General features: G+C 48.3%; 1 protein-coding gene across 2 annotated transcripts in view; it reads left to right on the top strand.

Annotated features, from left to right (window-relative positions):
* LOC142573155 (uncharacterized) overlaps window positions 1-23,496 on the top strand; it is a 731,380-nt gene that overhangs the window by 199,563 nt on the left and 508,321 nt on the right. For both annotated transcript variants that reach the window (XM_075682709.1, XM_075682708.1), the window contains exon 2: window positions 163-222. The gene's annotated coding sequence lies outside the window, so the exon portion shown is untranslated. The remainder of the gene's footprint in view (window positions 1-162; window positions 223-23,496) is intronic.

The following is a 23,496-nucleotide window of genomic DNA, read 5'->3' as shown; positions in this document are numbered from 1 at the left end:
ATATTTCATTTCTCTAAACTTCCTGGTCCTATTTCAGTGTAAATACACACACATTAACAATGAAGCACACCCCCCCCCCCGTTTATTACTGCGCTTGCATACTGCAAAAGGTTTCAATAACTGAAGATGGATATAACAAAAGAAATATGTACTCCTGCGCAGGTTGGCAAGACCACGGAGGATTCAAGGTAGTGAGGAAGCTTGGAGATCCACGGCACAACAGTAAGTGCAGGTGCACAATATTTATTCTGGTAACATCTTCTGCTTTGCATCTCGGAATATCTTATTTCTGTATTCATAGCTGTAAACTGCACAAGGGTGTTCTATCGAATAACTAGTAACATCGACGCTCTTTGTATACGCTAGCTTCATGAACGGCTGGCGGTGAAGTGTAAACGGTCATGTTACGGGTGTCTGCTGAGGTGGTCAGGGTTGCGCTCTTAGGCAGTTGAGACTAAGTTTTGTGTATAAAATTGCCCCCCCCCCCAAAAGAAAATAGTAGCGCCCAATTTTTGTGTACTTTGAACTGGTAATGAACTCTTCACATGACGAATTGATGCGGCTAAAATGGTATTCAGTGTAATATGCCTAATCATACGTCTCATTGCTACACAGACTAATTTTCAAATGGCTTTCCACAGTAAACACAAACCCGAGAACATTGCATGTCACAACTTCTCCATATAAAATAAATTTTGATGGCGTTATATTAAACGTCCTGTTTACAACCCCGTTGTCCTTTGTACTGTAATTACAGCTCATCTGATGTCAAAGATATCAAATATGGGGTCCTTGGCTGGAAGGTCTATTTAGTACATTTCGCCAAGGCACAGGCTTCAATCGCAGATTTCGCCAATCGAAATGACAGTGATGAGAAAGCGTATTTCATTTTATTTGTGTTGCTTCTTAGACAACGGGCCGAATGATTGTAACGGGTGATTTTTCAATTCACTCATTCTTGTAATAAGGTAGTTTCAAAGAGATCGAAAGAACACGCCGAAGACAACCTACAAAAGTACGGAGCGTTGACTTTCCACTAAGGTTTCATAGAAAAAAAAACTAGAGCAGAACTGAGCACAGCCAACTCGCGAAGTATGCGACAGCATACGGAGACTGTGAAGATGGTGACGTCCAGACAGCCACGTGAGGGTGCGCCTCGAGCGACCACGCACGCTCCCGTTTCTTAAGAGGCGTCCCGTTTGGTAGCTTCGTGTCTCTTACAAGCTTGCTATATTGGTGCATGCTGTGACGCGCTTGCGTACACTCAACACACCTCATGTTTCATTTTTGCAAACCTCGAAAGGGCTGAAGTGCGCCGATAATGCTATAAAGAAAGGCGTCGAATCCGACCTCTCTCTTCCAGCACAGCAACTCACATGTATGCTCTTTTCGTGCCAAGATCACTCTACGTAACGTCGGGCGTATGTGTCGTGTGCAATTTCTCGTGATTCTTTCCTCGCGTAGCTATAGCGCTTTGAGACGCAGTGCTAGAATGCATTGAGTTCGGGAACGATCCACAGCGTTGGCCAAGGAGAAGGAATGCCTTGCTGTAGTATACGCAGTCATTCAGTTTCGCCCGTACTTATACCGCCGCTCCTTCCAAGTAGTGAGCGACTATTATTCGCTTTCCTGGTTTACAAACATGAAAGACCCCTTTGCACGTTTGGCACGCTGGAGCCCACTACTTCAAGAGTGCGACATGACAGGAGACCATAAATTGGGGAAGCAACACTTCGATGCCGACTTCCTCTGAAGGTCACCAATTTAATAACCAAGCAATGGTGATCATGAAGCGTAGCCCTTTTAGCAGTTGTTGATGCCGCCACCTTGTCTCGTGAACAAGACTATCAAGAGCACCATCACTCATTGTTAATATAGAACAGCGGTTAGAACTCCGCTGGGTTTCTCTTGATGTCCGCAGCTTCGCCGAGCTTGGGTAGAGAGAGCTGAGAGAGTGAAAGCAGAGTATAAGAATAGCATCGCGCAGCATAACGATGCGGGGAGAGTGGGTGGAGCTTAGCGGGGCAGAAGGAGCGGCGCGGCGGGGAATCAGGTCGCGTAACGTCATTGCTTTCCGACAGGAAACCGCGCTCTCGCTTCGGCAGTTCTCTTTCTTGCAGTGGAAAAAAAATGACGTGGCGTTTGCTTAGCAATGGCGAAGTCTACCGTCAGGCGGATCACATAAAAGAGATGAAGGTAGATCGTGAAAGTAGCATGATTAGTGAATGTGAAGAAAGCATGAGTGACAGGGAAGAATAATTCAGGAGTCCAATTGGACTAACCCGCCGTGGTTGCTCAGTGACTGTGGTGTTGGGCTGCTGAGCGCGAGGTCGTTAGATCGAATCCCGGCCACGGCAGCCGCATTTCGATGGGGGCAAAAACACCCGTGTACTTAAATTTCGGTGCACGTTAAGGAACCCCGGGTGGTCGAAATTTCCGAAGTCCTCTGCTACGGCATACCTCATAATGAGAAAGTGGTTTTGGCACGTAAAACCCCATAACTTAATTTTTGAATTGGACTATAACATACTTGGTTTACCATACTTAATTCCGTAATTACTGTGGCTTTGCTAGAACACAGATTGCTAGTCTTTGCATTCTCAATCTTCTGTGGCATGCCAAAAAAATTATGCGTGGCTCTGCTATCGTAAACACCCGAGACCAGTACAGCGGGTGTAATCCCAGCCAAAGTTACACTAAGTGTTTAGTTTGGCACTACATTACTGGCCTTCCCTCAGCTCCGCTGGTCTCTGGTGGTTGCGATAGCAGAGCCACGCATAATATCTTGGAAGGCCGACCTACAAATGTGCCGACAATGTTTTGAAAGGGCCTATCAGCGATCGCATAGTTACCTGTTCGTCGTCTCATATACTCTCCGCAAAGAAATCCTGCAAGCATGCCACGATGACACCGCCTCGTGCCACCTAGGCTGCACATGTACGTTGGCACGATTCAGTAGAAAGTATTATTGGCCAAAGCTTGCACCAGAAGCGAAGCATTACGTCAGAACACGCCTTGACTGTCAGGGATGCGAAGTATCACCCACTAAACCCGCCGGGCTCCTACACCCTGCTGCAGTGCCGGAGCCGTCGTTTGTCCGAATTGGAATCGACCTTCTCGGCGCATTTCCGACATCCGCCACCAGAAATAAATGAGTCATAGTCGCGACAGGCTACCTCACCAGGTACATGGAAACCAAGGGCCCCATAACGTAAAACTATTCCAATATGTTTCTATTCGAATCTCTTGACGTCAAATTTGCGTAACCACCAACGCAAGCACCAGGCGCTCACCCGCATGGTTGTCTGAACAGACCAATCAAACGCTCTCCTAGTTCATAGGGGGTCACTTTTGTTTTCTTGAAAAACGAATAACATTGCCTACACTGAGCGGCTTGTCGGATCTAATTGGCTGACAAGACGCGATGAGAACGCTCAAGTGGAGGGGGATTCGATGGGGCCGAGCCAGTGCACTGAAAGTCGATAACCGGATGAAGAGGGTGGTGCCGGCATCTACGACTGGTCGGCTTTCCCTTCTTTAATTTGCGGTGGCTGGTCGAAAATCGCAGCGGCATGCAATGGAAGCTCAAGAATGACGCTAAAACGGACCCTCAGCAAAGAAGAGTTGGCAGAATGAGGGAGTAAACATGCCGAAAGTGCTCGAAAACGTTACACGGCAACGCAAAAAGTTTTATTATACGCAAATACACCCGTGCTCTCCGGCAGGTGCGAGTAGCCAGCGTCTGAGCGATCGGCGGCAGCCATCTTTTATTCCTTTCGGAACGGGCCAGCCCGCGGCTATTCCGAAGAAAATTCAGTTTTGTTCAGCATATTAAGGCATCTTTATCGTGTACACGTCACTTTGACGCGGTGAGTTCTTGCGGTTTTGTAACGTCGCGCGACAGGCAGGTGAAGTGGGTGCAGCCCGAAAACTTTTTAGCAATAGCCGAGGGCTAATGACGAAAAGGGGTTGAATCAGAAATAACTGTTTTTCTTTTTTCTGTCAAATCATGCATAATCAGTGTGTACACATCATATCAGATGGAGAGGTATAGCGGTTTTCGTGGCGTCGCGTGACAGACAGGTGAAGTGGCGGTGGTAGAAAAAAGTTTTTGACCAATCGTGGAGGGCTGATAGCAGAATTGGAATAGAAAATTTTGGAATAGTTTTACGTTATAGCGCCCCAAGGCACTTCCGGGTCTCACGGCAGTTGAAGGAGCATAATTTTTTATTGAGAACATTGTCCTAAGACACGGTGCTCCAGCTGTCGTCATAAGATACAGCGGAATCACTTTGACAGCGGAGCTTCTAAGAAATGTGCCCAAGCTCAACGGCACAGCCTATAGCAGGACGACAGCATACCATGATCAAACGAATGGGCTTGCCGAGCGACTCAACCAGAGCCTCGCTGACATGCTCTGTATGTATTTCGATGTGGAGCACTAGAATTGGAACAAAACTCTGTCGTATGTCACTTTACATATAATACGGCCCGCCAGGAAACTACAATAATGACGCCGTTCGGTCTTCTCAACAGTCGAGACGTAACCACGATGCTTGACGCTATGCTGCCCCATGATTGTAGCGATACGAAGACTGACGCCGTCGAGGAAGCCCAACAGCTTGCGCGTGTTCGAATAACCATCCAGCAAGGTCGTGCAACGCCCTTAGATATAACCTCAACCACAGATCTGTTGTTTTGAACTCAGCGCAGAGTTTGGGTATCGGCACCTATTAGACGCCGTGGCCTCTCTGAGAAACTTCAACGGCAGAACTTCGGACCGTATAAATTTCTGCGCCGGCTTAGCAACATCACGTACGAAGTCGTTGCTGACACCCCATCTTGCTCGCAGCGCTGCCAGCATGTACCTCAAGCTGTTCACGTAGTGTGCATGAAGCCTCATCTCTCCGAATGACATGTACAGGCTGCACTTGTGCACGCACTAGTATTCGCCGCGCATCGGGACGATGCTCGCTCTCGAGGCACGCCAGTGCAGCGCCCATGTCTGCATTTAGTCACGATGGTGACGACAAAGACGATCTGGCCGAGAGTGCGCGCAGGCTCAGTAGAAGAAGGGTGCGCTCCCTATTGTCGGGTGTGCCGATAGAGTGCGAAAGGACGACCTCTCGCAATTCCCATTCTCAGTGAACCGCGACAATATATAAATTATTAGAAAGAGAGTAAGAGAGGACAACTGAAGGCTGATCTGCTCCGTACCACCATCAGTTGCACTTCAGTCCTCGAAGCGCCAGCACGTGTGTCGAATGCGCTTCTGAGCACCGCTTCTGCAGTCGGGTGAGCGCGGCTTAAATCACGGATCCGGGGCTTCAAAGAGGAGCGACGCAATCCTAACAAGCTTCTGTTGCATTATATATATATATATATATATATATATATATATATATATATATATATATATATATTGTCATTGTCTTCCCGCACGTCACATACATAAACTTTCTTTTGGCATTGGACACTCCTCATTCCAACGCATTAAAAAGTTTGCGTGCCGACTTTTACTGCCAGTACGCACGGATGCTGTAATGATGATCGTAATGACAAATAAATGCCTAATGCTTAGCTCGCGTAGTGGCGCAGGAGCGCGTAAAGCTGACAATGCATAACGCGGCTCAATTCTTCGAAGGTATACTCCGTTCCATACGTAGCAGTCAACGCTGTGGAAGCTACGCAAGAAGTTCGGTTATCACTGCGCGCCTTGCGTCTATGCTTCGCTGGGCGCCAACGACGTTAGCTCGCGCAAGCAAGCACGTGCGGCTATTCGCGACGGCTTTCCAATAAAAAACTAGAAAAGAACAAAAAATAAAAATGATATAAAGCAAGACGTTCGCAGCCGCATACCACAGTGTGTTTCCAATGATTAAAACTTGTTTAATTCAATACTGAGCCTATATAAACAACACTGGCGCCCAATTGTGGTCGAAAAACATCGAGCTATCTCCAACTGTGAACGAAGCCACTGCACGAAGTCTCTCTAGCCTCCACATCGTTGACTGCTATCTATGGAACGGAGCATAGGACTCAGTAAACCGAGGTTTAGGTTTTTGCCCCGGTGCAAGTAAATAGGGAGTGCGGACATTTCAACTCTGCGGCGCGCATCTCGTCAGCAGTTTTCGCAGTAATCGCGTCGCGTTTAATGCGCAATAATCGCCGAAGTAGCCTGTCGGAATTTCGCGTCGTGGCGTTTTTCCTCCGACGAGCGAAAGGGAGGGGGCGAGAGGCCAGCTGCTTAGCGGCCTCTCGCGCGATCGATTCGCGAGACGCGGCCGTTTCGCACGAGACAGCGCGTTCGCCTTCTCCGCCGCCGCTTGACTGCGAGAGAACGCGCCGGCCGCGACGCGCTGCTGCACCGACTCGGCGGCCTAAGGTGCGTCTAATGCAATTAGGGCAGCCGTCACGGGCGCCAGCACTTGGGCGGCGGTGAAGTCGCGGGAGCCGCTCCCCGTGGCTGCTGTTTCCGGCGCCCGAACCGGTGCTCAACTTCGTCGTGACGCGCGTTCTTGCTTTTACAGCGAAGTTGCTTCTGGCTACGCTTCCCTGCATTTTTGTTCTTCTGCATGAATAAAAACTACGATCGTCAGCAATGGCTCATCCCTCTCGTAACACACACACACACACACACACACACACACAAACACACAACCATTGCCTGGTAAGCAGTGGTTAGCTTGTGACGTATGGAACACGAACGAAGAATGTCGCTGACGACTTGGGACAGAAATGAGCGGCCATGGTCGGTCAGTAGCTGTGGAAGAGCGCCGTGGTGATGAATAACGTCGTAAAGTAAAAATTCCGCAACCCCAGTGGCGCAGCTTGTCGGCAGTGCCTGCGTGATAGCGTATCGTGTCGCGTTGTCCATAGCTAAGGCAATCCACTTGTTCCAAGTCAGAGATGCTGGGAATGGCCCGATGAGATCAAGGCTGACGTGGTAGAACGGGACACCGGGAATGTCTATGGCATCAAGAAGGTTGGCTGGCGACAAGGATGGACGCTTGTGGCGCTGGCAGGACACACAAGCAGCAACGTAACGGCTCACAGAGTGGTGGAGACCGGGCCAGAAGAACCGACGCCGAACGCCATCATACGTGCGAGTTTCTCCGAGATGTCCAGCGGTTTTTTGGGCTACATGAAGCTGTTGGAGAACAGTGGAACGGAGTCTTTCGGGAACAACCAGCAAAAGGCTCTGGGCCATCGGAGCTGGTGCTGCGTCTCTGTAAGTTTCCGTCACGAAGCACGAATTATCGTAGGGACGGGGCAGTGTGATGAGAACGTAGACGGTGGACAATTGACCGCAAGTTGGCATTACGGAGCTATTCGCTGCGTATGTCGGTTAAATCGGATATTGCGAAAACACAGGCATCCGTCCGAATGATGCGCTGACAAGTCGGGAGGATCCACTGGATGACAGGATCGGCAGTCCGCATCCTGGTGCAGTCTGCCAGACTTGCAAGTGATGTCAAAGCTGTATTCTTGCAGTTTCTGTGCCCAGCGACCAAGTTGCCCAGTCGGATCTTTGAGGGAGAGAGAGAGAGAGAGAATAACTTTATTGAATTGGGGAAATGGGGATAGGGGATTAGGAGCTTGATGGGTGGTGCCCCAAGTCCAGGGCTCCACTGGCTTCTGCCGCTAGCCGAACGTGACCAAGAAGGGCCTTCTGCACCCTCGGGTCTGAGCTGGCGAGTTGTGCCTCCCATTGCTCCAGTGTGTTGGTTAGATTATACCTAACTAAGTAGGCATTTAAATTCGGCGGTCTATTTTGGCATCCCCATGAGATGTGGTACAAAGACGGTGGTGAGTCGCTACACCACGGACAGGCACGCCCGTACATCGTTGGGAAAATTTTGCTTAATCTTAATAAATTTGGGTAGACCCCCGTCTGAATCCTGCGGAGATCTATTGCGTCTTCCCCTTGCAAAGATGCGTGGGGGGCGCCGTATTTTTGCCGCATGCCGCGCTGGTGAGCAAGAATATCGCGTGGTACCATACGTGCCGGATCGTTATCCTCCTCCTCGCGTCGGCTCTCCTGTGAAGTGGCGGGTTGTGAATGGGAGGGCGATGGTTGCTCCGCTCGGTTCGTGAGCTCTCGAGCTAGAGCGTCAGCCCTCTCATTCCCCTCCAGGCCTGCGTGTCCCGGACACCAGACCAGTCTGTATGTATTCTTGAGTTCCTTTCCCAGGAGGTGGCTAACCTTGAAAGGGAGACGGCCGTTCATAAAGAGTCGGCACGCCTCCTGAGAGTCCGAGATGATGGTATTGTACGACGGCCCCGTCCGTTCCCGGTCCTTGATTGCCAAGGCGATGGCGAAGCATTCTGCCTTGGAAATAGAGGACGTGATCAGGGAAGCGCTTGAGATTAGGCTAGTCTTGTCATTGCCTATGACAGTGACTACTGCACGCTTCCAGTTGTACTGAGAGGCGTCAACATAAACGGTGTTCTCATTATTTTTGACTAATTTGCCTAGCCATTTCACTCTCTCTTCTCTTCGCTTTTTGTTTCTGTCTTTGTGCATATTTCTTGGGACAGGAGCGACCGAGATTCTGCTTCGGACGGTACCGGGAATATCCACCAGTACCTCGTCCAAGTTTTGGGGGTGTGGTGGAATACCCGCCCTCACCAGGATCTCTCTGCCCGATCTCGTCTGGCTAAGTCGGCTTCTTTGTGAAATTAAAGTTGCCGCCTTGAGCTCGGAGTATGTGTTGTATACCCCAAGGCCAAGGAGCTTGTCTGTCGGGGTGCCTACCGGTAAGCGCAAGGCCACCTTGTAGGCGCCTCTGATAATAGTGTCAATCAGCTCCTCCTCACTCTTGTTGAGTGTGTGAAAAGGGAGGCTGTATGTTAGTTTGCTGATAACCAGCGCCTGTACTAAACGAACAGTGTCGCTTTCCCTCATGCCTTGTTTGTGAAAGGTGATTCTTTGAATCATCCTTGCCACTTGTTTTGTTGCCGACTTTAGTAAATTGATGGTGTGGCTGGCCCTGCCATTGCTCTGAACCCAGAATCCCAAAACCCGAGCAACAGTGACCTCTTTGATTTGCTGATTTTCGATTTCAATTTCTATGTTCCCATTACTTTTATATCGTTTCCCGTGGATGCGTATTATCTCCGATTTTTCAGGAGCACAGCTGAGACCGCTGGCCCTGGCAAAGTTTTCAACTGCAGTGGCCGCCTCTTGGAGGGTCTGCTCCTTCTCTGCTAGAGAGCCGCGCGTAGCCCAAAGAGTGATGTCGTCCGCGTAAATAGTATAACCCAGTCGCGGGACACCGTCTAGGGTCCGCGCAAGTGTACACATGGCGATGTTAAAAAGTAGAGGAGACATGATCGCTCCTTGAGGCGTACCTTTGTTGGGCATTTGAAACGGATCGGATCTGACATGCGATATTCCTATCGTAGCCTTCCTCCCCGTGAGGAATGCTCTAATGTAATTGAAGACATTTTCTCCGCAGCCAATTATATTAAGCTCGGAAAGTATCGATTCATGTGATATATTGTCAAAGGCGCCCTTCAGGTCATGAGCTAACAATAGGTGCTCCCCACCCTTGGGTACGCCTTTAAGTACCTCTTCCTGTAACAAGAGAAACGCGTCTTGTGTCGAGAGGCCGTTGCGGAAGCCCAGCATGGTGGCCGGGAACAAACCCCTGTCTTCAATGAAATTTTGAAGCCTAGTGTGTATGACCCGTTCGAAGAGCTTTCCCATGCAAGACGTCAGTGAAATGGGTCTGAGCGCCTGCAGGGATGGCTTCTTTCCGGGTTTTGGTATTGTAATAATTGTTGCAGTTTTCCACTCTTCGGGGATCTCTCCCTTAAGCCAATAGTTTTCATTAAATTGACTAGTGATAGCTTCTATGACTTTATCGTTAAGGTTTCTAATCATAGCGTTGGTAATCTGATCGGCGCCAGGGGCTGTATTCTTCTTGGCCGCCTGGGCTGCCGCAAAAACCTCTTCCGTGGATATTGGGGCGTCTAGCTTCACATTCTGGACGCCCGTATAATTAATTTGGCCTGTTGACTGTATCGCGCTTCCTCCGACATATCTTTCCTTGAGAGCCTCTATTAATGCCTCATTCGTGCCTGGAAATTCCTCCGCGATCCTTTGCAATGTTCGGTTGGTGGCGGTTTTGGACTTTTCCGGCTCTAGGATATTCCTCAGGATGGCCCAGGTTTTTGCGGTGCTCAGTGTGTCCTGTAGCGAATTGCAAAACTCGATCCAGCCCTCAGTTGCCAATTTACTGGCATACTGATTTGCTTCCTCTGCCAGAGCTGCGATCCTACGCAGAAGGTTTCTGTTCAAGCGTTGTTTTCGCCACCTTTTTAGCAGCTTACGCCTGCTTTCCCACAAGCTTAGGAGGTGGCTGTCTACCGCTGGTATTTCCACCGTCCGTGTAATCTTTTTAGATGCCCGCCCGTGTGCTGCTTTAATGAAATTGGACCATTCACCCATGGAATCCGGCTCAGCATTGGGTGGAGGTTTGTGTAGTCGGAATTTTGTCGTTTGTCAGAGTCGTTTCCCCCGCCACCCGGCGTAGTTTGGGAGTCGATAGGGAAATGCTGATGAGAAAGTGATCACTTCCTAGATTTTCTTCTAGGTTGGTCCAGGTAGCGTCCGTGACGTTACGTGTGAAAGTGAGGTCCGGGAACGTGTCTCTACTCACGCTGTTGCCGATCCTGGTGGGCATGGTGGGGAGTGTGATCAGGCTCAACCCCAGCCTGGATGCAGCGTGTTCGAGACGCGTTCCCTTCGGTGTGTCTTTTGGGTAGCCCCATGCGGTGTTGGGAGCGTTGAAATCTCCCAGCACCACGAGGCGGTCCTTGGTACCCGAGATTTTAAGAGCCTCCGCAAGGAGTTTGCTAAAATCTTCATTCCTGTTTTTGGGGGGACTGTACAAATTTAGTATTACAGTTCTTGCCTTGCCTCTTTTTAGAGGGAATAAGCTTATAATCTGATGATTGATCGGAAGATTTTCTATCTGTTCTGCTTTAGTCGCGATAGTCCTGCTCACCAGGGTGGCAACGCGGGGATAATTTGAATTTTGCAAGGTGTAATATCCCTGCAACTTGACCACTTTGGGGCCAATTTCCTGCAGGCATATTACATCTGGTCGGATTGGTGCACCGTTTATATAATTTTTGAGTGCGGCTGCGCGCTTGTGAAAAGTGCGGCAATTCCACTGCCAAATGTCTAATTGTTCCGCACTTTTCAACTTAGTTTGAGCCATGATGTACGAGAGCCTCCGCGTCGTCCCGACCCGCCTTTGATGGTTTATGGGTGATTGGGGTAGCAAGAGGACGCTTATTAATTGCTCTCTGCAAGCCCCCCACAGTCTCGTTTACATATTGTTTCTGGATTCTTAATTCCTCGCCGATCAGTGATTTTATGTCTGACATGAAATTTGTTAAAAGGTCGTGGAGATTCGCAATGCTACTCCTATTTTCTTGGACTTGGTTCTGGATTTCTTTTATAAGGTTGTTCGTGTGCGTGGGGATGCCAAGAAGCTCATCACCTCTTCCTCCGCCTAGTTCCATTTCCTTTTCTTGGGTGAGATCTATTTGTGACTCCTGTCCGTTAGGGTTGACCGCCGAGCCAGAGGCCTGCAGCGTTTTAACTGTGTTTTCGAACTTCTTTTGCAATGAGGAGATTGCCAATTGGAATTCTTGGCGCTCTGCCGCCATTTGGATCTTAAGCTGTTCAATTTCTTGCGTTAGTCTTTTGTTTTCATCAATGATTTTTCTATATTGTTTATTGTCTGTTATTGGAGCACTGGGAGACACGACCCCCGCCAAGCTCACCTGATTGTTTGGTCGGTTTGCAGCTGCTTCTTCTGCTCCGGTTCCGGTCTGGGGGGACGTCTTCCTGTCGTTTATGTTGGTCGAGGTATTCTTGAGGTTTGTTTTCCAAGGGTTGTCCTCGGGTTTGTTGGCTTTGGTTTGGCGTGCCCTCGATGTTGGTCTTGATCCTGATCGTGATCTTGATCGGGACTTCCTTCGACTCATTGATTCCTCCCTTTCCGAGCTGAACCATCGGGGGTGCCTTTGTTGCTCGAGTTCGGGGAAGTCCTTTTTCGAATTACCCACCCCGATTTCCGTCGAGGCTGCTCGATTCTAGACGTTCGGGCGGCGATGTTCTTTAGCTTCTTTCGGCATGAACTGTCGCCCGTCGCGTGTTCGTCGCCACAGATTGCACACTTTGGTGAGCACTCGTGCCCCTGATTAGGTTCAGTTACCCCACATTTGGAACACATGCTGATATCGGGTGTTGGGCACACATCGGTACGATGACCCGTTGAACGGCATATTTTGCAAACCTGTATTGTGGGTTTGTATGGGTAACAGATCGCTTCCACTCCCATAAAGTACACACACCTTGGAAGCACCTTTCCGGTGAAAGTCACTATCGCCGATTTGGACGAGCCCAGCATGCGGGCTCTTTCAATCTTCACACCTTGAGTGCGGATCCGCAGGTTCTCCATTAGTTCCGCCTGAGGTGTTCCAGGTGGTAACCCGTGAACAATGCCTCGCAGAACATCTTCTGGGTCTGCCACATATGCATTGAAGGAGTGATGTTGCCCCCTGATTTTCAGTTGTCTGATTTCGCGCAGCCTTCCCGCCACTTGTTCGTGTGGTGTTGATAATATGACAATATTGGATCCGGGATGGATCCGCAGCAAAAAACTGCTGCCTCCAAAAGTATTCTGGCAGGCCTCTATCACTGCCATAGCGAGCTCCGATCCAAGCAGATCTTTAACCATGAGGCCCTTGTGTGGCCTCAAAATGACCTTGATGTCATCCTTCGGGAGAGGCGGAGGTCCACGGCGTTTCCTACGTCGGAAGTCGCTGTTAGCCTGGCTCTCTCTATGTTTTGTCGAGTCACCCTCGAATTTCTTGATATTCATTTCGGTTCCCTCTTCGGGTTCCTTTTCGCTTTTCTTACAGCTCTTTTTCTTGCGACGTGATAGAACGGTGTGCCACCCGTCCTCCGTCCATGTTTGAGACGCTGAGATATCCTCGGCGTTCTCGAGAGACGCGTCGCTATTTCCCCGCGCCTCATTATTTGAGGTTACATGTTGCAGGATGTCCCCCGCTTCATTTGGTTGAAGGTCTGACGCCCGAGAGGGGCCCGGAATCGGCTCATCTACGTCCATATGGACTTGAGAATTGTTAAGCCCTAACCGGCATGCTCGGTTACCAAAGGAAAAGGATCGACCGCGGCCGTCCGCAGCAGTAAACCTAATCCTAGGCTTGGGCTTTTCCGTCAAAACGTGAGTCTTTTCCCACTCAAAAGTCTGAAAAGTGGGGGGAACGGCTCACCTTCGACTTTACTGGCGTTAGGAAAAGTCCGTAGAGGCCGTAAAATGTTGATTGGAGTCCTGCGAGCACACACAAGCACCGCACCCGGAACAGGTGAGAGTCTTCCCGCGCCGCGTCGCTGGCCAATGTCGACTAGCGCTAGTACTTCCACATGTGCGTCGAATCTTCTGGTGACGATAGTTCTTCGTGAAGTCGTCGTAGGTCCAAGAATTCGGTATCCTCGGAAACCTTGTGACTTTACGAACACGATGATATAATATATTCGTAGTGTTCAGCAAGATTTCCGCACGATAACATTTTAAAAACGGAGCGTGATGCGATCTGATACTCACTGCTCTCAGACGCTTGGAGCGTCCCTTTGAGGGAACACAACCATCAAAACGTTTGGTGGTCTGTGATGACCGAAAAGATGCGGACGAACAAGTATGGTCGAAACTTGCCGACATGCTAAACTAGTGCGAGGCACTCGCACCCAGTGATCGAGAATTGGCACTCTAAAGTGGAAAGAAGGCGATTGGCATAGGTGATGACGCGGTCTCGTCCTTGTGGCTGCTGGGCGAGAAAACCTCGATGCCATGTCCACTGGGGCTGGTGCGAAGTTCAGTGGGGGCTGATGGGTCAAAATGGGCCAAGGTGGTTAGTGACGTAAACAAAGTCGTGAGCGTGTGAAATGCAGTGGCCTCTTCAGGACACCAAGAAAATGACATTTCGTTATTCAAGAGTGGCGTGACTGGACGGGCAACGTTGGCGAAGTTCTTAACAAAACGTCGAAAATATGAGCACATGCGGACAACGCTGCATACGTCATGAGTGGAACTTGGCACAGGGAAGTCTTAGAAAACATTAATTTTTTCTGGGTCAGGTTGCAGCGCTTCAGCACTCCCAAGGTGGCCAAACACAATGATTTCGCTGCGGCCAAAACACCATTTGGCAGAGTTGAGCTGAAGGCCTGCTTGCCGGAAAACTTCAAGCACTGCCGACAAGCGGCTCAGGTGGCTTCGAAATACCGGTGAGAAGACGATGACATCGTCGAGGTAGTAGAGACATGTTGACCATTTGTATCCACGAAGGAGGGAGCCCATCGTTCTTTCAAATGAGGCTGGGGCATTACACAGTCCAAAGGGCCATTACCTTAATCTGGTAAAGCCCATCGGGCGTAGCAAATGCGGTCTTTTCACGGTCTTCATCATCGACGGATATGTGCCAGTATCCTGATCTCAGGTCCATAGAATAGAAGTAGGCAGAGCTATGGTAGACATTTGAGAGCGTGATTGGTCCGCGGCAGAGGGTAGGCGTCCTTGCGCGTTACGTTGTTTAAGTGGCGGTAGTCGACGCAGAAGCGCCAGCTGCCATCTTTCTTCTTGACTAGGACGACCGGTGATGCCCATGGACTGCATGAAGGTTCAATGACGTCCTTGGGGGGCATCTTGTCGACTTCAGGCTGTATCACTTCTCGTTCGGCATAGGACACGCGATAAGAATGTTATGTGAATGTGCTGGCGTCCACAGTATTGATCTTATCAGTGACCACAGATGCCTCTCCCAAAGGCCTGTCATTAAAGTCAAGGATGTCGCGTTAGGACTGCAATATGCGGCGCATATCGGCTGTCTAAGCAAGAAGGAGGTCAGACGCTATCATATTATCAATATAACCATCGACGAGATTGTGCTAGGAAGGGGAAGAGGCAGAGGACAAAGAAACGTCGGTGGCAAATGAAGAAACGGCACACTCATCGATAGAAGAGATGTGGGCTAGAGTCATGCGACCTGGGGTAAGTTGCGTTCACCAGATAAAGTTCAATATGGGTAGAGACGTTTGATTATCCGCGACTCTAATAAAGGTGTGAGGAAGAGCGACGTACGTTTTTGGCGAATAAGACGTCAACAGTCGGGGTAAAGATGTAATCACCATATCTAATGGGATAAAAAAGACCGCAAATTCACATATATAATGGCTTGAGGAGGTAGACGAACGTAATACAAGGAGCACAAGCGCGGTTGGCGTGAAGTAGGAGCGTCATTGTAACATTCTAGGTCTAGCTGAAGCAAGCCTGTTCCACAGTCAATAAGGGCTGAATAGGCAGACATAAAATCCATACCGAGGATGAGTTCATGGGAGCATTTCTCGAGCATGGCAAGTAGTATGCTTGTGGATTGGTCAGCAACACTTATTCGAGCGGAGCACATCCTTAGCACGGGAAACGTTCCGCCATCGGCGACACGAATGAACGGTACTTTAGGTGGTGTTAGGATCTTATAGCGGCGACGAAGCTCCGAATTCATTACTGATATCTGAAGCCTCAGTATCCACCAGAGCAACAACACGTGCGTCATCCTGTTTAACGTCTATCAGGTTTCTTCTGCCCTGCAGTGTGGTCAGAGGATTTGGCAGGCGAGTTGTCGATGCATAATCACCTCAGGGAGCGGTATCGTCTAATTTTACCAAGCGAGGCGTTCAATCGGCGACGCAGGGCGGCGGAATTGGGGCGAGCGAGATGACTGGCGACAAGGCAACGACGAACGGGACTGGCGACCACGTGGGGAGGGTGAACGATGATGCGCCATGAAGAGAGCGTCGTCGCCGGTGGTTTGGGTAGGCTCGCGATAGGGCTGGAATCGGCCACGATCCATGTCGGGGCGACGGTTGTATCCGTAGGGCGCCTGATACCAATACCACCAGCTACTACAATGGCGGGCCATGTGTCCAATACGCTGGCAATTGAAGCAAATGGACGGTCATCAGCAGTCCTCCACTCGGCTGGATTGCGAATACGGAATGGTGGCCTTAGACCTTGAGCGTGCGTGCGAAAGTGAGGGACGGCAGTCAATCGGCTGGTTAGGAGCTGTGGCGCACACAGAGTCCAGGCCAGCATTGGGGAGCTCATGATGAACGACCGCTTGGACTAGTGGCACCATCTTGGAGCTATGGTCACAAGTACGGCCGCACGTAGAAGCAGGAGGCACGGCGTCAAGTTAATGTCGGGTAATGTTCACGTGTTCTACGGTGAGCGGCGCCGGTGGCTCAGGTATATCTTCGCATGACCACGTTGCAGCCGTTTTCGGCAGTCAAGCGGAATGATGGACAATGCGTCCACTTTTGGCGGCCTCAAAGCGCTTGCACTCTGGGATGATGGCATCGACGGTGTCGCAGTCTTTGCAGATTAGCAGATTGAAGGCGTCATCTTCTATGCCTTTTAACACGTGGCCCACATTCTCAGACTCCGTCATGCCGTCGCCGGCTTGGCGGCAAAGGGCAAGCACGTCCTCTATATAAGTCAGGTATGACTCTGTCGCTGTCTGCGCATGAGATGCCACCTTCTTCTTTGCTGCTGCCTTTCTACCTGAGCACTTGCCGAACGAGGAACGTATCTTTTCCTTACATGCATCCCAGGTTCCATATTCGTCTTTCTTATCCTCAAACCACACCTTCACCGTTCCTTCGAGGTAAAATAATGTTTGCCAACGTGATCGTCTCATCCCAGTGGCTGTTCTTACTTGCACGCTCGTACAGGGGTAGCCAGTAGTCCTCGATGTCAACATTGTCAGTCCCGCAGAATGTGCCTGGGTCCTTTAACTGAGCAAGGACGACTATTGTCGTTGCAGTCGCCTCGGTGTGCGCCGGCCCCTCTTCCGCCATCGCGGAGAAAACCAAGCGTCGGCCGCTGCGGAGCTCCGTTGGACCGTGTGGGTACCCCACACCTCCCACCAATATGGCACGAGGATAAGAGTAGCCAAGGAGGGATAGGAAACTGTATTTACAAAATACATACTGAGAGAGACGGCTGCAAGCTAGATGGCAGAACCACAACACGAGCGCTACTCTGATCGTCGTCTTAACCGTCTTTGTGGCGCATTCTTCCACGCTAGGCAGGATGGGTGCATCAGTGCGCGGAAATAGCGCTTAACAATATGTTGTATACTATTAAACGTCCATTATACCAAGTACCGCAAGCAAAGAAAAACACAATCCTAACAATAAAAGCTCTAATAAGAAAAGTTAAGCTGCATCTACTTGCCAAGAACCACCGCCCAAGCGCTGGCGATTCACCTTTCAAAGCCTGCACCTGTGCTCACGCAACCGATCAGCCACCGATGGGAGGAAAATGGCAGCCTCTGTGATGCGTTTCTGCATAATTACGGATGGCACGGACGCTTCCCGTTAATCGAAATATAGGAATGCGTGGAATGCGAAATGAGCACGCTGCGGTTCGCCGCAAGCGCGCTGACAGCCACTCTCAATTCTTGCACAGACGTTGCACCATCGCGATGGCGCTGAGCTTCATCAGTTCTGAGAGCGCTGCCGACGTGCCGGGATGGGGGTTTGTTTTTGCAAGCCTGCTTTCACAAGTTTATAACGATGTTTCTGGAAAGCTCCTAAAATGCAGTGCGCATCCGCGTTCTTCGAATGGGCATAACAACAAATACTGAGAAATGTTATAGAATTTATGATGTTAGACGAAACTTAGAGCGTTCCTAGTAACGGTTGTTGCACATTGCCATGTGCAACACCGCTAGTCTTGTGGATGAAATGGGGCCTTCCCCGCAATTAAACACTTAACGCTACACCGCTCACTTCCTTTACCGCCGTTCTTGCTCTGATCCAGTCTCCTTCCTGTCAGCTTTTTTTTTTCTTTTGCTTAAGCACTGCGTTTCAGCAGGCAAAATGAATAGAAAGACTAAGCGGTTTTTCCTGGTGAAACAACCAAGAAATCTGTTGGTGTGAGCCAGACAAACAATTCGATAGGAAACCTACATGTTTAAATTATTCACTTCGCTCCAAATGCATCAATGTTATGTTTGAGACTCAATTTGAAAACATATATATTTATTTCTTAAGCCATGTTACAATAATTTTACAAGACCTTGTATTCCAATAACTTGCATGCAACTGCTGCTCAGTGATTGGTAATCGCCACTTCAACAATGTTGTTATTACGATGAGTGCATTTTTCAGTGCCGCGCACTGGAGCGCCGGCTGATGAAGACAGGCTCTTCTGCATTCGATGTTTTCTGAATGCGGATCGATTTCTTAAGGCGACAGCCTTTCTAGACTCATGGTGAAGTTTGTGTCATCAGACCTGACCGCCGGAGTGTCCGCCGAAGTACCATCACGCCATATGAAGACAGATTAAAAACAGATTACATAATGAAAAATGATTGATAGTGACAGCTAGTGAATGCGAACGTTATAATAGAGATTGGTATAGGTTAATAATGACTTCTAATCACTACTAATGACTTGTAATGACTCAGATGTGACCAATATGTCTAACGACGGCTTGTAATGACCACACTTGACTAAAAATGACTAAAGATGTCCAGTAATTAGTAGTAACGACTAAAATGGCTATTAATGACTTTTATTGACCAATAATGACTACGAAATTACCAGTATGTCTAACGACCGCTTGTAATGACCAAAAGTCATTACAGATGACTAAAATGCTTACTAGTGAGCAGTAATAACTAATAATAACTGAAATGACTTCTAATAACTAGTAATGACCATGAAATAACCAATATATTTAACGACAACTTTTAACGACTACAATTGATTATAAATGAATAAAATGCTTAGAAATGACCACTAATGAATAACAATGACTTGTAATTACTACTAATGACTACGATATGACCAGTATGGCTCACACCGAATTGTAATGAGTACAACTGATTGGAAATGACTGAAAATGCTCAATCATGACCAGTAGTGACTCGTAATGACTACTGATGACTCTCATATGACCAACCATAGTTGATTACAAATGACTAAAATGCTTAGTAGTGAGCAGTAATGACTAAAAGAAAGAAGATAAAGAGAAGATGCAAAAAGAAAGAGGCGAATAATAAGAGGAGGAAGGATAGGCTTTCGCCGTTCAACCCTTAAGAGAGACTTTAAGAGACCCTGTAATATTTTATTTTCTTATCATGTGTAATAGAAATCACATGCTGGTATGGAGAGCTTTCGCGTAGTGGAGATCGCGATGGAGCTCACCATGGAGATGGTGAGCTCCATGGCCACACAAGACACATAGTGTGTCTATACATGTTTAGTACAGGTGTTTCATACAGCTACTTGCGGTTCGACTTGGACAGGTGTCACGTGTGGCTAAGGTTTTGCATGCACGTTATCTAATATGCATTCCTTCTGGCAACTCCGGCCATCACGTACATAATTATTGAATACAGACGGTTAGGTTGTTCGACGCCGGCTTGCAGCTGAGCCATATTTCGAATGGCGCCTGGAACAGTTTCTAATGTAGTCCAAAAGTGTTAGGAAAAGGTACTACTGTTGATTTGCGTCAAATATATGGTTGAATAAGCCAAATACAGTAATGGTTCTTTGATAAATACGATTATACCAACACGCCCTTTAAACTGTGCTTCTCTGAAATCAAAATCTAACACAAAAAACTGATGATAGTGCAAGTGCATTAAATCAGAAGGTACACTAGGTGAGCTGCACAGCTTATGGACTGATTTACTTTAGTTATGGTGTACCTTGAGTAAATTTATGCAGATAAATCAACAACTGGGCTACTGATTAGAAACATGGGGACTGGTAGCTCAGCGGCACTAAGACAGGACAGTAAACTCAATTTTCGGCCGGAGTCTCTCGATATTGTTAAAAACAACAATCTGTTTTGTGAATTACCCCACTTCTCCGTTCACGGCATGCGTGTTTGCAGTAGGTTTCGTGGACCAATGCCGGAAATTGTGTAGTCTGAAAATATAGGCAGATTCTGAAGTTTGTGCATAGTATGGTACGACGATCTTCATATTCTCCTCACGTTAGGGGTGACGCGATAGGTTGCTGTGCGTGGGGGCGCCACCTCTGTAACTTGTAGGCAGGGTTCAGAATTAAATATCCTAATTTTATACCTTTCGCACAATGGAACTTATTCTTCCTTGCACCCTTTATGTTAAACTTTATGCTATCCTTCTTAATCTTGCTTCTTGCACCAGTGCAACGGTGGCGCAACGGTGTGGTCATCACTTAAAATTTTCGCCTGGTACTACATCATGTTGAAGTTGGGCCTTTACACTCAGTTATATTGTCGCATCGTGTCTGATTTTAGCACAGCTAAACTTTGTGTGGTTGATTTACACCAATCACACTTTCTGCGGGAGGACGTTCTCTGAGCCGACGGGATGCCCAACGCTATGAAGACAAAGCGCACACACGGAGGAGCGCTTCTGAAAAAAAAATGACCCAATTTTCATCCGCGGTACTTCAAAATGAAGAAGAGAAAACGTAAACACTTTAGTTACAGCAACTAAGTAAGACAAAACACACCATCGAGTGTTCAAGTTGGCTTATTTTGCGGCTTGTCCTTTCTGCGGCTGGGCAAACACAAAACCGTCGCACCTGGAAGATGCGTCGATTCAATGCGTGCCCTGCGAAATCGAAAGCGCTGTCAAACACTGCGAGACTGCATGTTGCGATAACACGCGTGCTGAAGCTCAGCCTCTGCACCTATCCTTTCATTGCCAGAGAACGTTGTACGCATGCATAACGACATAGTTCAGAGGCATTGTATAATTCTATAGAAAGTATTCGCAGAAATCGTACATGAGACCGAGGAAGGTCCATTCGTTTCCTTCAAATTATTCTGCTGCTGCCTGAACATTTACATCTCTTCCATGAACGCCAATTCTCATGTGTATTGGACAGTGTAAACCAAACATAATCACATTTTGCGAGGAAGCGGTAGCAGTTAACTGTGCCGACACCTCTTTAATTTCTTTCTTTCTTTTACTCCATAAAGCTCAGTGATCAAAAGGAAAAAAAAAACGTACCAGTCATTTCTTGAGAACACGGCAACATTGACTTCTTGTTGCGGTATAATCATCGTTGCCTTGAACATACCGCAACTCTAAACCCAGTGAAAAACAGAAGACATCGCAGCATCCATTCCAAAGCGTCTACTCTTAGGCCTTCCGCGAACAGCCGCCGCTTAAGCAACAGAAGTTTGTGTTTGTTTACACTTAAACATGTAAGCCGCAGCAAATCGCGCCACACGAAGGCGGACCCTGTGCTGCCGGATAATCTGAAGTTGCTGTTGGGGCGTCACTCGTCTAAGTGGCCCTCTTTGACCACCGCCATTACTTAAGAAGCCGGGGGGATATCATATGGGCGCCTGCACAGCTTCCTAATGCATGCCGCACGGCCGGCGATGACTGCAGGCCATTACAGAACCATGAAGGTCCTTGCATTACTGCGCCAGCCTCTTAGACGCCCTGATTGAACGTCGTTTACAGCACGCCATGCACAACGCATCACTGGCAAAGATGGACGCTGCCGAGGAGCAAACCAGCCGCCTCTATGACTCTTCGCTAGTGTGTGTCACTTTCTAGGACGCGATTATAATTGAGGTGCATGTCGATTTGTTAATGACGCCTTTCAATGCAGATGCCTGAGTGTCGGCCTGCAAAGGACGCCAGCAAATAGCGAGGCGGCGGAGAAGTGCGGTTCGAGCAAGGCTCCATAATCGATAACATAATAGCTGCGGCCGCCTGCCTCCATATATTTATCTTTTTCGGTTTGCAACCACTGAATTTGGTAGGTTTTTTTTTATTTGAGAATGGTCAATATGCAGCCACAAAATTTAGATATTTCATCGCTAGTCTTGTTTATAGAATAGTCACTCTTTTGCATCCCGTTTGACGCTCTCTGAAAGTAGTAATATAAGGGTAAAAGATATCCAGGTGTTGTTCTTTAATAAACGTACCACACGCGCAGCACATATGCCACAACAAGAACAACCTGTAAAGCAGATTCAACTTTGTGAACATAGCCGTATATTTCGTTTTTCTGTTCCGAACAGGAATAGCTAACACTGCCCTATGCATCACTTCTGGTGTATAGGAGAAACAATGCGCGGATGCCGGGTATCCAAGCGTTCGCAGCAATGCAGGTGGCGCTATATTGTAAAGAGCATGGAAGCTCTCCTGTATTTTTTAGGGAAAAAATTCAGACCCAACCAAGTAATATTAATGAAAGTATTCTGCCTGAATTAAAGGCAATAAGATTGCGCTCCTAGCACGGCAGCTGCCTATTACGCCTTCGGTGTTCCTGTATTCCGTAACGAGTACTAGTAGACGGACTGGTTAAACATCCAATTGAGGTAGTTTGAGAATAGCATGCTAAAGCAAATTGATGTGTTTTATATTAACCGTGAAACTGTACTTTCTTCAGTGCGTATGTTCGGCTAGTCAACAGGCTTTTGAGGCTTGCGAACGCTGTTTGCATCATTTTGTTACTTTGGGAGTTTGGTAGTAAGTTAATAGCGATATGCAAAATATGGCGATGTCGGTGGCGCACTGCTAAACATGAGATGTTGTGGTGTGTATGGCTCGCTCTATCGTGGACCCAAGCAAATATAAATTATGCCTTTTGGTCTCCTTAATGACAAGCAATGAGCAGCTAGCCAGCCCAACTTCAGAGGTAATTCGACGATACTGGCGTCCGTAAGCCTAACGAGAGGCGTCGGCATAACGATTCCCCGTACGTTATTAAAGGACCGTCTAGAATATGACATCTTAGGCCCCAGGAACAAGGCTGCGCCACTTCTGCAGACCTTTCATTTGCATTTTATGTGCCCGCCCGTCACACAAAATATTTACAGTCATGTCCACCACAAGGTGAGGTAGTGCAAATGGGGTAATTTTGTACGTAAAGCCCTTATGCTTTTCTTGAACTTTATGTTAGCGAGCATACAGGGATAGCGATAGGTTTCTAACAAAGCAAGAAAAAAAAGGTCGCAGTTTCGCCCGGAAGTCGAAGCACCGATTGCAATATGAAATTAGTATACAGCTATACGAAGTCTGTACAGTAGATTTATCGCCCGTATAAACATGTACACATTCACTGACGAACTAAATTAACAAACACGGTGTCACGCGCAGAGGTAAACATCAACACATTTCACTCGATGAGCGCGGAACCTTGCGGTCAAAAAGCCGGAATGAGGAAGCGCGGCAGCAGCAGCGAGCGTATTGACCTCCATGCTGGCTTTCGCTTCAACGCGAAGTAATCTTCGAAAATACAGCGCGCACAAAGTTACCAGCGCTTGGCACACTTTGTTCACATCGCAGATTGCTTTGAAGATGTCGCCCGCACGAGAGCACATTTTGTCAACATCACAGATCGCTTTCAAGATAAGGCGTCTGCGC

The sequence above is a fragment of the Dermacentor variabilis genome, chromosome 2, assembly GCF_050947875.1.
Source record: "Dermacentor variabilis isolate Ectoservices chromosome 2, ASM5094787v1, whole genome shotgun sequence".
Classification (NCBI taxonomy): Eukaryota; Metazoa; Arthropoda; class Arachnida; order Ixodida; family Ixodidae; genus Dermacentor; species Dermacentor variabilis.
Note: the sequence above shows the minus strand (reverse complement) of the source record. Positions and strands in the feature narration are given on the sequence as shown.